This window comes from Prionailurus bengalensis, chromosome A2 (genome assembly GCF_016509475.1).
Source record: "Prionailurus bengalensis isolate Pbe53 chromosome A2, Fcat_Pben_1.1_paternal_pri, whole genome shotgun sequence".
Classification (NCBI taxonomy): Eukaryota; Metazoa; Chordata; class Mammalia; order Carnivora; family Felidae; genus Prionailurus; species Prionailurus bengalensis.
The window spans coordinates 121,372,993-121,389,408 of record NC_057348.1 but is presented as its reverse complement, the minus strand read 5'-3'; the positions used below and the strand labels follow the sequence as shown (position 1 = coordinate 121,389,408).

The 16,416-nt window shown below is 47.0% G+C and overlaps 1 protein-coding gene across 4 annotated transcripts in view; it reads left to right on the top strand.

Moving 5' to 3' along the window:
• Positions 1–3,266: 3,266 nt before the first annotated feature.
• The window catches only part of NOD1 (nucleotide binding oligomerization domain containing 1), a 77,298-nt gene continuing 64,148 nt past the window's right edge, over positions 3,267–16,416 (top strand). For 2 of the 4 annotated variants that reach the window (XM_043589188.1, XM_043589189.1), the window contains exon 1: positions 3,386–3,721. The gene's annotated coding sequence lies outside the window, so the exon portion shown is untranslated. Of the gene's footprint in view, positions 3,722–16,416 lie in introns of all 4 variants that reach the window. The other 2 variants (XM_043589186.1, XM_043589187.1) reach the window with 2 other exon arrangements.

Sequence of the window (16,416 nt, the reverse complement as noted above, 5' to 3'; positions counted from 1 at the left end):
AACACAGTAAAGATGTCAATTCTCTCTGGTACAGGTTTAAAACAATTCCCGTAAAAGTCCCAGCCAGATTATTTTCCAAAATTTATTATGATGCACCTGGATGGCTCAGTCAGTTAAGTGTCTGACTCTGGATTTTGTCTCAGGTCATGATCTCATGGTCATGCGATCCAGACCTGCATTGGGCTCTGTGATGGGCATGGAGTCTGCTTGAGATTCTCTCTCCCTCTGCCCCTCCCCCTGTCTAAAATAAAAAAATTAAAAATTAAACAAAAAAAATTATGTAGAAAGTCAAAAGAACTAGAGTAGGTAAAGCAATTTTGAAAAAGAAGAATAAAATGAGAAGAATCATTTCAAGACTATATGATACTGGCAAAGGGATAAACACATAGACCAATGGAACAGAACCCAGAACCAGACCCACAAAAAGGTGCAAAGGTGATTTAATGGTGATTTAATGCAACATGAGGCATCTTTGTAATGATGGAAATGTTTTGTATCTTGACCATATCAGTGCCAATGCCCTGGTTGTGATCTTGCACTGTAATTCTGGAATATACTACCATTGGGAGAAATTGGGTTAAGGGTAAATGGATCTCTCTGCATTATTTCTTCCAGCTGCACGTGAATTTGTAATTATCTCAAAATAAAGATTTTAATGAAAAACAAAACAAAAAATAACTATGTATTTTTTAAAGTGATGGCATTTGGGGCACCTGGGTGGCCCAGTCAGTTAAGCACCCAACTTCTGATTTCCACCCAGGTCATGACCTCACAGTTGTGGGCTGGAGAGCCACATCGGGCTCTGTGCTGGGCATGGAGCCTGTTTGGGATTCTTTCTCTCCCTCTGCCCAACCCACCACTAAGGAAGGAAGGAAGGAAGGAAGGAAGGAAGGAAGGAAGGAAGGAAGGAAGGAGAGAAAGAAAACAAAGGAAGAGAGAAAGAGAGAAAGAGAGGGAGAGAGAGAGAGAAAGGAGAGAGAAAGGAGAGAGAAAGAGAGAGAGGGAGGGAGGGAGAGAGAGAGGAAGGGAGGAAGGGAGGAAGGAAAGAAAAGAAAGAACAAGTGATGGAATTAGCAAAGAACAGGAGACTATTGAAAAACTAGAGGGGCGCCTGGACGGCTCAGTCTGTTGAGCGTCTGACTTCTGCTCAGGTCATGATCTCACAGTTCATAGGTTCAAGCCCTATAATTGGGCTCTGTGCAGACATCTTGGAGCCTGGAGCCTGCTTCAGATTCTGTGTCTCCTTCTCTCTCTGCCCCTGCTCAGGCTCTGTCTCTCTCTGTCTCTCAAAAAAATAAACGTTAAAAAAGTTTTAAAAATGACCAAGAGTACTAGAAATAGAACCATGATGTTGAGAAAGTAAATATATTGTTAACAGTAAGAACTTAAGTGATGATGTATTGGTTTTCTATTGCTGCTGTAACAAGTTACCATAGATTTAGTGGCTTAAAACAACACAAATTAATTTTTTTACAGTTCTGGAGGTCAGAAATCTGAAATGAGTCTCATTGTGCCAAAATCAAAGTGTCAGCAAGACTGTTCCTTTCGAGGCTCAGTGGAAGAACCTATTTTGTTGCCTTTACAGCTTCTAGAAACCACCATGGTCCTTGGCTCAGAACCCTATTCCTCCATCTTCAAAGCCAACAACATCAGGCCAAATCCTTCTCTGGTTACCATCTCTCTGATTCTCCTTTTTCTGTCTCCCACTTCATTTTTATGGACTCCTATGACTACGTAAGGCTCACCTGGATAACCCACCATAATTTTCCCAGCTCAACGTTAGCTGATTAGCACCCTAAATTCCATCTGCTACCTTAATTCTGCTTTTCATATTCAGAGTTCCCAGGTGTAGGACATGAACATTATGGGGGCGGTGGGGGGGTAGGAGGGATGTGCACCATTCTGCTTACCACAGATGGGTTAAAGAGCAGACGGGCTCCCAGCTGTTGCGAGGTCTGCACACCTCTACAAAATATCTGCAAAATAATTGGGGAATGGTAAGACAGAAATGAAGTTACTCAGAATGCAGCCACAGAAGCAGTATACGGGAAATATGAGAGTTTAAAACTCATGGAAGATACATATCAGAATCGGAGAAGAACAGAGAATTTTTAAAAATTTTCTACCAGAGGTTAAAACAAGGGTAAACTGAAAAGATTAGTATGTTGTCTTCATGTTGGTCCTTACAAGTTGTACTTTGTATCCCATCAATTTTATTTTTGCAAAGTTTTACTTTTTTTAAAAATTTTTTTTAACGTTTATTTATTTTTGAGACAGAGAGAGACAGAGCATGAACAGGGGAGGGGCAGAGAGAGAGGGAGACACAGAATCTGAAACAGGGCTCCAGGCTCTGAGCTCTCAGCACAGAGCCAGTCTGGGGGCCCAGCTCACCGACTGGGAAATCACGATCTCAGCCCATGTAGGAGGCCCCACCGACTGAGTCACCCAGGCGACCCTGCGAAGTTTTACTTTTGAGTTATGAACATACTTCTCTCAGAAGGCAGCCTTTTGATAGGAACTTAAATATTCATGCATATTTGTGGTCACGTGGCCGAATGTATTTCAATGTGAATGACCACTTTTTATAGGTATGCTTTATGTAGACGTTCTCCATTTAAAACGTTTAAAAATATTTTATTGGAAACTTATTAGTGTGTTTAAAAACTCCTTTATGAGTCATCACTGATTAATGTATACAGTATAAAATGTACACCGTCAAGAAAACATTTAAGAACGGAAAGAAAGACTTAGATTTTAAAGAGTATAAATCTAGAGGCGCTTGGGTGGCTCGTTTATTTGAGGGCCAGGCCTCGCTGAGGTCATGATCTCACTCCCGAGTTCCAGCCCGCATGGGGCTCATTGCTGTCAGCACGTTGCCTGCTTCGGATCCTCTGTTCCCCTCTCTCTGCCCCTACTCAGTTCATGCTCCGTCTCGCTCAAAAATAAAGAAAACATTAAATACATAAATAAATAAATAATTTTTAAAGTATAAATCTACGTATATGCTCTGTCGTAAAAAGTTTGATTCCTCCAAGCTAGTTTTCATCCAGGCGCACGTGTCCCATTTTAACGAGAGTTTCACCGTCTTGCCCAGGATTTGCCCCTGGTTGCAGGATCTGGGTTGATACTATTAAGGGGAGGGTCTGGACTCGCGGCCACCGTGGCGCAAGGAGTTCCCAAGAGTGTCACCCCCGCGCCAACTCTCCCGCCTGCCCACTCGGCCCTGCCCGCGGCTGGCAGCTCTCGGCCAGCGCGGAGCGCGCCTTGGGGCTGCCCGCGGCCACTTTTCTGTGCGCCGCGTCTCCAGACTTCCCGCGAGCCAGCTGCCCCAGTGCCGACCCCGCCCCGTCCGGCCGGCACCGCCTCCGCCCCTCTGCTCTGCCAGGCGAGGCAGGCGGGCGCGGCCGCAAGTGCCCTCCCGTCCAGTTCCCGTTCCGGGCCGGGGCGCAAGGCTGCACCCGCCCAGCGCTTCCCGCAGCTGCTGGTGCTGTGAGCTCCCCAGCGCTCCCGGGTCTACGCGCCTCCGGTCCCCGGGCTCGCCGCTCCCGGGTCTCCGCGCTCCCCCGGCTCGCGGCTTCCTGGTCTCCGCGCTCCTCCGGCTCGCCGCTCCCGGGTTTCCGCGCTCTCCTGGCTGGTGGCTCCCGGGCCTCGGCGCTCCCCTGAGCACCTGGCTCTCGCCCCGGTTCCCAGCTGTTGTGAAGTCTCTACACGTGGAACCCAAGTAAGTTCCCGCGGCTGGGGGTGCTTCGCTCAGGGAAGTTGCCTGGGGATCTTGCGCGCCTTGAGCGAGGAGGCTCAGAGAGAAGGGGTACTGTTTGTAGGCAGTATGCAAAGCTCCCCTGGAAGTGTTGGAGGAATAAATAAAGCACCGCGCCAAAGATGGCCCACCGGGACTAAACCGAGCTCTGGTCTCTAGCTTAGAGACCCCTCTTCTGGGTTCTTCTTGCCGCAGGCGCGAAAACCTGCCAGGAATACAGAAGCTGACAACTATAAATTACCCTTCAGACTTGCGCTGGGGGCTCAGCTGTTTGGAGAAACGATCTCCTCTGACCCCGCCGGTGTTAAATAAATCTCTGATCCACCAAGATCTCCAAGTGCCGCTTGGTTTTTCTGCCAGTGTTCCAGCCTGGTTCTGTAACATATTTGGTTCCCTGACTGAGAATGCTCTGGCCCATTGTTGCCACTGGTTTGGGAAAACGGCTAGGCGGTGATGGAACGAGGGATCGCAAAGGAGAATGGGCGTCCTGCCTGGATTTCGGCAGTCTCCTGTTTGGTCGCCTCCCGCCGGCCTGCTCCCTCATTCTCGTGGGACTCAAAGAGACCTGGTAGGTGAGGACCTGGACAGGATGTTGGAACCGGTAAGGCCAGGGCCCCAAAGTAGTCAGGCCCACCCAAAAGGATGGAAGGGGGACCTGATCACTCTCCAGAGACCTTAGTGGTCTCACAGGTAGAAAAATTTGTGGGAGGGAATGTAATAGCCTCTGGTGTGTATGTGTGTGAATGTGTGGCTCGGCCAGACTTGCCAGTTGAGTTCGAGTTTGTAGCTCCACTGACGGGCACCCTTAAGGTCCCCAAAAGTCTATGGAGTCTGAGTGGGCTCACCTGTGTGGCGGTGAAAGGCATACGGTCCAGGGTGGCATTGGATTAGACTCCGATCGCAAGTCACAAAGCTGAGTCCACTCGGCCAAGCCTCACCTAAAGTTTCCCTCCTGAACATGACCAGTGGAGTATCTGATTGGTCCTCTCATTTGACGGGATACCCTCCCTTTGTCTGTCTCCTCCACACTGAACACAAGAAAGGAATTAATAATGGGATCAAAACAGAATAAGCCTGTGATTTTAGAGGTCATGCTGAAAACATTTTTCAAAGGGATTTTCAGGCAATTATGGGGTGAAAATGACACCCAGGAAGTTAAGGACCTTTTGTGAACTAGAATGGCCCATGTTCAATGTAGGATGGCCCCCGGAAGGGACATTAGATGCTCCAGTGGCGCGGTGGGTTTGGCTGATGGTCACTGGGAACCCAGGTCACCCTGATCAATTTCCATACATTGACTTCTGGCTTGAAATTGCCCAATCCTCCGCCTTGGGTGCGATTCATCCATAGCAAGCAGAGTCAGGCAAAGGTTTTAGCTGCCTTATCAAGAGACTCACCCAGGAAACCAAAGAAGCAACCTACTGCTCCCCTAGTGTTTTCAGGAGACCTGGAGGAAGATCCCGTCTTTCCACCACCTTATGACTCACCGGGCTCCCTCCCCGCTGACCCTAAGCTTGAAACTCCTCCTCTGTCTGGCTCTCCTCCACCGGACGGACTGACGTGCCGCCCATCTCTCCTCTACTCCCAGACCCGGAGAACCCTCCCCAACCAGGGCCAGCAGCCAGACTGTGCCCCAGACCCAGACCTGACACTCTCCAAATGCCTGTAAGGGAGATGAGAGAGCCTGAAAGACAGAATGAGGATGGAACAGTCCAGCCAGCCGTTCCATGATGTATTATCAACCTTCCTCTACAACCAACCTCCTCAATGGGAAACACAACACTCCATCATACTCTGAAAAGCCACAAGCAACAGTCAACTTGATGGAGTCCCTCTTCCAGACCCACCAACCGACTTGGGAAGATTGTCAACAGTTACTCCATACTCTGTTTAATACAGAAAAAAGAAGAAGAATAGAAACACGACAGTATCTTAAAAATCACACACCTCCAGGGATCAATGACCCTGCTGTCTGGGCTCAAGCTGCTGGGCCTGAAGAACGCCCAACATGGGATTTCACAACAGAAGAAGGACAAGGCCATATCTGGTGATATCAGGAAACCCTCCTTTGGGGAATCCGAGCTGGAACGAAAAAGCCCATGAACATGACTAAAATATCGTCAGTCACACAGCAGCCTGAGGAGTCTCCCAGAGACTACTGTAAAAAACTATGTAGGCATACCATGCATACATCCCGTTTGACCACGGGGCACCAGAAAGTCAACAAATGGTAAATACCTCCTTTGTGGCACAGGCTGCCCCAGATATCAGAAGAAAACTCCAGAAGTTAGAGGGCTTTGCTGGGATGAATATCACTCAGCTGATAGAGGTCGCCAATAAAGTTTTCGTAAACAGAGAAGTCGCAGCCGAAAGAGAAGCAGAGAGACTAAAAGAGGCCACTCCTCTCGCAGCAACACTAAAAGAAACAGACACTGCAAAGATGGGAAGACCCCAACAATCAAAAGAGGGGAAGCCCAGAGCCCCTTAGCAAAGGACCAATGTGTATACTGCAAAGAGAAGGGACGGTGGAAGAATGAATGTCCAAATTGGAAGGGGCCCTCAAAACCCAGCCAATATCGGGAAGAACCTCGAGGGGAGAACCTCGTTAGTCTGGCCAGGATAGAATCGGACTGAGGGGGACCGGGCTTTTTCTCTCTGGGCTGCATGAGCCCACAGTCAAAATGAAAGTAGGGGGCTGACAACTAAGAAGTTAAAGAGGAAATTAAAAAGTACATGGAAGCCAATGAAAATGATAACACCACAACCCCAAACCTCTGGGATGCAGCAAAGGTGGTCATAAAAGGAAAATATATAGCAACCCAGGTCTTCTAAAGAAGGAAGAAAGATCTTAGATACACAACCTAACCTTACACCTTAAAGAGCTGGAAAAAGAACAGCAAATAAAAACCCAAACCAGCAGAAGACAGGAAATAATAAAGATTAGAACAGAAATTAATGCTATCAAAACCAAAACAAAACAGATCAATGAAACCAGAAGCTGGTTCTTTGAAAGAATTAACAAAATTGATAAACCACGAGCCAGTTTGATCATAAAGAGGAAAGGACCCAAATAAATACAGTCAAGAATGAAAGAAGAGAGATCACAACCAACACAGCAGAAATAAAAACAATAAGAGAATATTATGAGCAATTATATGCCAATAAAATGGGCAATCTGGAATAAATGGACAAATTCCTAGAAACATATACACTAGCAAAACTGAAATAGGAAGAAATAGAAACAGACCCATAACCAGTAAACAAATAGAATTAGTAATCAAAAATCCCCCCAAAAAACAAGAGTCCAGGGCTAGATGGCTTTCCAGGGGAATTCTACCAAACATTTAGTTAACACCTATTTTCTTGAAGCTGTTTCAAAAGATAGAAATGGAAGGAAAACTTCCAAACTCTTTCTATGAGGCCAGCATTACCTTGATTACAAAACCAGAGACCCCACTAAAAAGGAGAACTATAGACCGATTTCCATGATGAACATGGATGCAAAAATCGTCAACAAGATATTAGCCAACCAGATCCAACAATACATTAAAACAATTATTCACCATGACCAAGTGGGATTTATACCTGGGATGGAGGGCTGGTTCAATATCCTCAAAACAATTAACGTGATTCATGATGTCAATAAAAGAAAGGACAAGAACTGTATGATCCTCTCAATAGATGCAGAGAAAGCATGTGACAAAATACAGCATCCTTTCTTGATAAAAACCCTCAAGAAAGTAGGGATAGAAGGATCATACCTTGAAATCATAAAAGTCACATATGAACGACCCAATGCTAATATCATCCTCAATGGGGAAAATCAGATCTTTCCTCCTAAGGTCAGGAACAAGACAGGGATGTACACTCTCACCACTGTTATTCAACATAGTATTGGAAGTCTTAGCCTCTGCAATCAGACAACACAAAGAAATAAAAGTCATCCAGACCACCCAGGAGGAGACTCTATATGGAAAACCCAAAAGATTCTGCCAAAAACTGCTAGAACCGATTTATGAATTCAGCAAAGTTGCAGTATATAAAATCAACACACAGAAATCGGTTGCATTCCTATTCACCAACAATGAAGCAACAGAAAGAGAAATAAAGGAATCAGTCCCATTTACAATTGCACCAAAAACCATAAAATACCTAGGAATAAATCTAACCAAAGAGGTGAAAAATGTATACACTGAAAACTATAGAAAGCTTATGAAAGAAATTGAAGAAGACACAAAAAAATGGAAAAAAGATTCCATGCTCCTAGATAGGAAGAACAAATATTGTTAAAATGTCAATCCTACCCAAAGCAATCTACATATTCAGTGCAATCTCTATCAGACTAACACCGGCATTCTTCAGAGCTAGAACAAACAATCCTAAAATTTGTATGGAACCAGAAAAGACCCCGAATAGCCAAAGCAATCTTGAAAAAGAAAACCAAAGCAGGAGGCATCACAATCCCAGACTTCAAGCTGTACCACAAAGCTGTAATCCTCAAGACAGTATGGTACTGGCACAAAAACAGGCACTCAGACCAGTGGAATAGAATAGAGAACCCAGAAATGGACCCACAAACATATGGCCAACTAATCTCTGACAGTGCAGGAAAGAATATCCAATGGAATAAAGATGGTCTCTTCAGCAAGTGGTGCTGGGAAAACTGGACAGCGACATGTAGAAGAATGAACCTGGACCACTTTCTTACACCATACACAAAAATAAACTGAAAATGGATGAAAGACCTAAATGTAAGACAGGAAGCCATCAAAACCCTCCAGAAGAAAGCTGGCAAAAACCTCTTTGATCTTGGCCGCAGCAACTTCTTACTCAACACGTCTCTGGAGGCAAGGGAAACAAAAGCAAAAATGAACTATTGGGACCTCATCAAAATAAAAAGCTTCTGCACAGCAAAGGAAACAATCGGCAAAACTAAAAGGCAAGTGACAGAATGGGAGAAGATATTTGCAAATGACATATCAGGTAAAGGATTAGTATCCAAAATCTATAAAGAACTTATCAAACTCAACACCCAAAAAATAAATAATCCAGTGAAGAAATGGGCAAAAGACATGAATACACACTCCTCCAAAGAAGACATCCAGATGGCCAACCGACACATGAAAAGATGCTCAACATCACTCATCATCAGGGAAATACAAATCAAAGCCACAATGAGATACCACCTCACACCTGTTAGAATGGCTAACATTAATAACTCAGGCAACAGCAGATGTTGGTGAGGATGTGGAGAAAGAGGATCTCTTTTGCGTTGTTGGTGGGAATGCAAGCTGGTGCAGCGACTCTGGAAAACAGTATGGAGGTTTCTCAAAAAATTAAAAATAGAACTACCCTACGACCCAGCAATTGCACTACTACGTATTTATCCAAGGGATACAAGTGTGCTGTTTCAAAGGGAGACATGCGCCCCCATGTTTATAGCAGCACTATCAACAATAGCCAAAGTATGGAAAGAGCCCAACTGTCCATTGATGGATGAATGGATAAATAAGATGTGGTATAGATATATACAATGGAGTATTTCTCGGCAATCAAAAAGAATGAAATCTTGCCATTTGCAACTGCATGGATGGAACTGGAGGGTATTATGCTAAGCGAAATTAGTCAGAGAAAGACAAATATCATGTAACTTCACTCATATGAGGACTTTAAGAGAGAAAACAGATGAACATAAGGGAAGGGAAACAAAAATAATATAAAAACAGGGAGGGAGACAAAACATAAGGGACTCTTAAATGTGGAGAACAAACAGAGGGTTACTGGAGGGGTTGTGGGAGGGGGGATGGGCTAAATGGGTAAGGGGCTTAAGGAATCTACTCCTGAAATCACTGTTGCAACATATGCTAACTAATTTGGATGTAAATTTAAAAAATTAAAAAAAAAAAAGTAGGGGGCCGAACAATAACTTTCATGGTTGACACTGGGGCTGAACACTTGGTTGTCACTTCCCTGGTGGCCCCTTTCAGCCAAAAAACAGCAACCATGCTTGGGGCTAGTAGGACACAGGCAATACAATAGCCCTTCTGTCAAGCTCGACAATGTGAACTTGGGGGTCACAAGGTCCGACATGAGTTCTTCTACTTACCTGCCTGCCTGATTCCTCTCCTGGGCTGGGATCTTCTCTCCAAACTTGGAGAGAGGCCAGTAGCCTACCTGTCAAAAAAACTTGATCCTGTGGCTGCAGGATGGCCACCGTGCCTCAGAGTGCTGGCAGCCACAGTCCTGCTCATCAAGGAGGCGGACGAACTCACACTGGGACAAACACTTAACGTTAACGTCCCACACGCGGTCATGTCCCTCATGAGCACCCGGTGATCTAGTTTTCTCTCCAATTCTCGGCTGGCACAATATCAAGGCCTTCTCTATGAAAACCCAAGGGTCACTCTTGAAACAACAGTAAGAACACCAAACCCACCCACCTTCCTTCCCACGGAGGAGGGAGAACCCGACCATGACTGTTCCCAAGTAGTGGATGAAGTCTACACCAGCCACCTGGACCTCCAAGACCAGGCTATAACAAGCCCAGAGATCACCCTGTTCAGTGATGGGAGCAGCTATTTACAAGAGGGCAGCCATAGAGTAGGATATGCAGTAACCACAACCACCGAAGTTCTGGAAGTCAAGGCCTTGCCGGAAGGATGGTCGGCACAACTAGCTGAACTGTAAGCCTTAACCCGAGCCCTCATCCTTAGCAAAGGTAAACGAGTTACCATCTACACTGGTTCCCGGTGCATGTACATGGGGCCATCTATAAAGAAAAAGGCCTCCTTACTGCTGCAGGGAAAACTATCAAAAATACTAAATACTAAAGCTTCTTGAGGCTGTATGGCTGCCAGACAAGGTAACTATCCTACACTGTAAGGGACAACAGAAAGGAGACAACCCCAGAACTCAAGGAAATCACCTGGCTGACAAAACAGTGAGCGTGGCGACCTGTGGTGACCCAGGCGAAGCTCCTACCTACACTATGACTCTCGCGCCCCAGAGGGAAGTCTCCCCACCCCTGTATACAAACGAGAAGAAAAGTTGGGCCTCGACAGAAGGAGGCACACTAAACAAAGAGGGATGGTGGGTCATGCCAAATGGGCACATCTTTGTCCCGTCATCTATGGGAAGACACCTAGTGAAGGAATATCACCGACTCAGGCACCAAGGAAAAACTGCTCTAGAGGCCCTCCTCAAAAAGACCTACTGTATCAGCCAGCTGCCGGCATTATGCCGAGCTGTCCGTGAACAATGTGTAACGTGTGCCAAAAACAATGCTCGGTCTGCCCCTCGGCCCCCGCCTGGCACACAAAGGATGGGGGCCGCCCCTTTCGAAGACTTAGAGGTGGACTTTACCGACATACAACCAAATAAAGGGTTCAGGTACCTGCTTGTAATAATCTGCACATATTCGGGATGGGTCGAAGCATTCCCGACCAGAACAGAACGAAGTCGCGAGGTGGCCAAAGCTCTTCTACGGGAGATTGTGCCTCGGTTTGGCCTACCCTTAACCATACACAGTGATAAGGGACCTGCATGTGTGGCAGACATTATACAAACCCTGACAAAGTCCCTCAACATTACCTGGAAACTGCACACCTGACCCCAGAGCTCAGGGAAAGTAGAGCAGATGAATTGCACCCTCCAAGGAAACCCTGGCTAAGTTCCACCAAGAGACTAATCTCCCATGGCCAGATTTTCTACCACTGGCCCTCTTGTGTGCCCAATGCACGCCTGGGGCACTAGGATTCTCCCCTTTTGAGTTATTATATGGGCGACCCCCACCCCATGTTTAAAAAAAACTCCCAGGAGACCTACACCAGATTGAAGACAAGGGAATAAGAGAACAGCTCCAGACCTCGGGGGCAGTCCTAAACAAGTTATAGAGATACACCATAGAGAGGGCCCCAATTTCCTTAGGGACCCCCGTTCACCCCTTTCTGCTAGAAGACTCTGTATGGGTCAAAGATTGAAAGAGGGAACATCTTAAGCCATGGTGGACTGGGCCTCATACTGTTATTGTAACAACTCCTACAGCCCTTAAAGTTTCAGGTATCACCCCTTGGGTCCATCACTCCAGAGTTAAGAAGGCTAACTCAGAAGAACCCACAACCTGGCGAAGTGATCCAGATCCAGTCAACCTGCTTAAACTGACCCTCAAAAGGCAAACTGGCCCCTGAGACCTCCAGCCCTGCTCCAGCCACAGCCCGGAAGCTGGCTGGCCTGTACATGGCAGAAGCTTGAGAAATCAACCCATGGACCAAGCCCAGGGGTTCAGATGCAACTCTGCCAGCCCTTGCCCCTTACTGGTGTCATAGCCCTGATCTTACTTCTTACTGTTGGGCTGATAGAGACTGCATCAACAAGCTAGACATGGGACAAAAGATGCATGCTGGGTCTCACATACCTCCTCTGGATGGGAAGATTATTAAGTATTGCCTGTATATTATGATAACGTCTCTCACCCTCACAACTGCCACTTACCCACTTTGCCCCCAGGATTGTTATATGACAATAAGGGGGTCAAGGGCATTCAGCACCTTCACCTCCCTCCACAAAGATTGCTACCAGGGAGAAACACCCACTCTCTGTCGGTCACCCAGTGCCCCAAGGGCTAAGTATTGGACTGTAGAGATAACCCAAAATATCAGGAACCCATGTCACAACAAGGGCCTCCAGAGAGGGAAGTGAGCTTGCTACAGTTACCTTCCTCAGTGGGGGATCTCGGACGGGGGAGGGGTGCAAGACAGGGCCCTTCAAAAAGTTATAAAGGATAGCCAGGATGGGGTAATACAAGCCGTAAAGGCAACCGCTCCCTGGGCAGCCTACCAGGGTTTGAACCTTTCAGCCCTCAATCAGATGCTTACCAATTCCCCACTCCAGCATTGGGCCAACACTACAAGTCCTCCATAAAATACATAATCACACCCAAACCTGTTGGATGTGCTTGCCCCTCAGCCGGAGGGCTCACTTAGCCGCTCCCATCCCTTTGACCTGGGAAGCTCCTGAAAATCTCAAAACCAACACCTCTGTCTTAATTGGACCCCTGGCCACTGGGGTCCATCTCACAAATGCCGACAATTTAACCTGTACAGTCCCTGAAGGTATGAATGGTACCTCTCTATGTGCAGAAAATATAACCTTAAAGAAGAAGGTTATATTTGAACCCTATGTTCAACCCCTGGGGTGTTCTATCTGTGTTCTAATTCGGTCTACCAATGCTAAGAGGCCAACTGGACTCAGATATGTTATTCCGTCTTCCTGACCCCAGAGGTATTCGTATACACTGAAGATCAGTTCCTAACAGCCTTTAGCCCCAAGTCCCTGGCTAAACAGGCAATCCTGCTACCCGTTCTGATAGGAGCAGGAATTGCGACAGGAATAGGAACCAGAATTGGGGGCATAGGTTCATCCGTAGGACTATACCATAGACTATCTCAAGAGATAAATGAAGACATGGGACGGGTGGCAGATTCTCTGGTAACCTTACAAAGCCAAATAAACTCTCTGGCGGCAGTGACCCTCCAAAATCGGCAAGTCTCTCCACCTCGTCACTTCAGAAAAAAAGAGGGATCTGCATCTTTCTGGAGGAGGAATGTTGCTATTTCGTAAACCAATCAGGAACAGTTACAACTAAGGTTAAGGAACTCCAAAAAAAAAAAAAAAAATCAACGTAGACAACAGGAAAGTATCAATCAATAAGAAGGATGGAATCTCACAGATTGGGCATCCTGGCTTCCTGCCCTGGAGGGGCCCCTCCTCTCCATAATTTTACTTGTATCCATCGGGCCCTGTATACTGAATGCCGTGGTACGTTTTATTGAAAACTCTGTTGCTTGCCAAACTACTACACGTATCTTAGCCTTCCGAGAGTACCAACCTGTAAAACTGAAAGGTGATGACTACTAAAAGTTTTTTTAAAAGGCATCAAAGCGGGGGTAATGTTGGAGAAGTGAATAAAGTATGCCAAAGATGGCCGATGGGGCTAAAACAAGCTCTGGTCTCTGGCTTAGAGACCCCTCTTCCGGGTTCTTCTTGCCCTGTTTGCCGTGCACGCGCTCGAAAACCCGCTACGAATACGGAAGCTGACAGCTATAAATTGCCCTTCCCACTTCCATTTGGGGCTCAGATCTTTGGAGAAACGGTCTCCTCTGGGCCCGCCGGTGCTAAATAAATCTCCAATCCACCAAGATCTCCGAGTGCTGCTTGGTTTCTCCGCCAGCGTTCCAGCCTGGTTCCGTAACAGAGGAGCTACAGGTGAAATGAGTCAGAAAAGTGCAGACAGTTTGAGGAATGCAGAGAAAGTTCAGAGAGACGAACTTGAGCATCTGCAGAATCACTGATTCCCTCCTTAGGGTGTCTCAATCCTGCCTGCACCTTAGAATCGCCTGGGCACTTTTAAAATGCAGCTGCCCTGGCCCCATCCCAGACCCATTACATCAGAATCCCTGGGGCTGGGACCCAGTCCTCGATAGCTGTTTAAACTCCCCAGGTGATTCCAATGTGCAGCCAGGGTTGGGAGCCAATGACGGAAGAAAGCGTGGCTGCAGAGGAAGGTGGGAAGGCACACAGGGGCCTTGATGGAGTCCAGCTGCAGACGGATCCCTCGGCACCCAGTGTCCTGTGTGGTCCTGGGGGCCTGGCGGCGGGCTGCTTGGCAGGGCGAATAGCGTGTTGAAGAGACCCTCTTATGTTCGTCAGTCTTTGGGCACATTGTGAAAAACAGAAGGCGTGCCTGGTTACGATCCCCGCTTGACTCTGCGTCTGGGAAATTGCTCCATTGTTGCCTTGGAAATGAAGTTGGGGGAAACCAGGAAACCCGTGGGCTCCGCGACTTCTGGGTGATTTAAGGATGAGGCCGGGTGCTGCCACAGGGTTGGGTTTGTCCATCTTTCCAAAAGCCCCCGTCTGGGTGCTATCATGTGCAGGGCGGGGTGCCTCTCCTGTGGATTTCTGAGAGGAGTGGATTTCACAGGATGGACCCTTCCTCACCGTGGGGGCGATGTTGGTGGCAAGTAGCTGTAATCTCAGAAGCAGCGCCATTGGGCAAGACGCACGGTTCTACCCCACGTGCGGGGCGGCTTTAAGAGGTGGGTTGAAAACGTGGGCCTTTCAAAGGTTTTAAGAAGAGTACATTTAATTTTTGTGGAATGGAGAAGTGAGTTCAGAGTTTCGGACTCCCAACAAACCTGGGCCCAAATTCAGTTTCTGTCGCTTCTATGATATGTGACCATAGGGAAGTTACCTGAAAACTGGGGGTAAAAATAACAGCTGTATGAGGACTCTTACAGTTAAGCGAGATAGTGCGTAGCAAATGTCTGGCAGGGCAGGTGACGTATGGCAGGTGCTCTGTGAGTGGTGGTCATGAGGCACAGTGGCAGTGCTTTGTGTCTCACACCTGTCGCTGCTGTTTACTTGACACAGCCGTGAAGTGGGGGGTGGGGTGTTTGTGTAGAAACTGTCTCCCGCCACGCTCCATTCCCCTGCTCTTGTCTGGCCCTGCTAAGGGAAAGGCTTCTTTCCTCTTGGGCCTCTGGGTGCTTTGAGGTCTGGAATTTCAAGCCACTGGTTCCCTCCACCCCCTTCCCCCAGGGTTTATTGATGGGTCTGGAATACAGCTTTACTGCATGTGACGGGAATGAATTTCTTGACAACAAAACAAAACAAAACAAAACAAAAAACAGCCCTTAATCCTAAGACTTCTCCACCCCGCTGCCGCCTCTATGAAAAATGGGCTCCTAAGAAAGCTGTGCTGTCTGTAGGGTCTCAGAATTGATGTGGGCACACACACGTGGCTGTCCTCCTGGCAGCATGCCCAGACTATACCCAGGCTGCTTCTGTTCTGCCTCTGCCTCTTGGCTTAGGGACAACGCATCGTTCTTCAGTGACCAAGAACAGTCAGAAATTTGGGGAAGGGGGACCCAGATCCTACAGCTGTCGATGCTGCATCCCAGATGAACCTCTCACCCTGGGGCCCACTGTGTGTGCCCCTGACGATCGCTTGTAGTGACGATAGCACTGTTTAGACTGGACAATTGCATTCGGCACAGTGATGTCATGTGAAAACTAGGATCAGGTGTTTTTGCCGTATATGTGCAATCGCTGACTTTTGCTTACGTGAGACTATCGAATTCATGTCTCTTTTTAGCCGGAGAGTTCACTGTTTCTTCCAACCCTTAAGACATAAGCCTGGGATTTGAGGTTTACGTTACCAGTTGACTTTACGGCTCTCTTTTTTGGGACGACTTTAGGCAAGATGAAATTAGAAAAGCTAAAATTTGTACTTGTGCTGAATTTTTGTCACGCAGAAGCTGTAGATATTTTGCACGTTTCTAGAAGCCCTGTTTTCTTTTACCGCCTGGGCAATGTCAATTGTGTCCCACCCACAGGGCCTCTTTCCATCCATCCACAAAGTCTCAACTTTGTTTTGAGGAAAAGTCTTTGGTGCATCAGATAATGCTCACTGAGGGCAAGTGTTTTTTCCACACTTGCCTGTTGTAGTAAGAAATGAGTAGTCCCTGCCATTTCAGTTAATTTATGGTTTTTTACCCAGTGCCGTTAAGTGTGTCGAAGCCAGACTTCCTGGCTTGAATTTTTATCCCTGCGTTTTATCTAGCACTGCCGCAGACCAAACTGTGGGCAGAGATCACTTT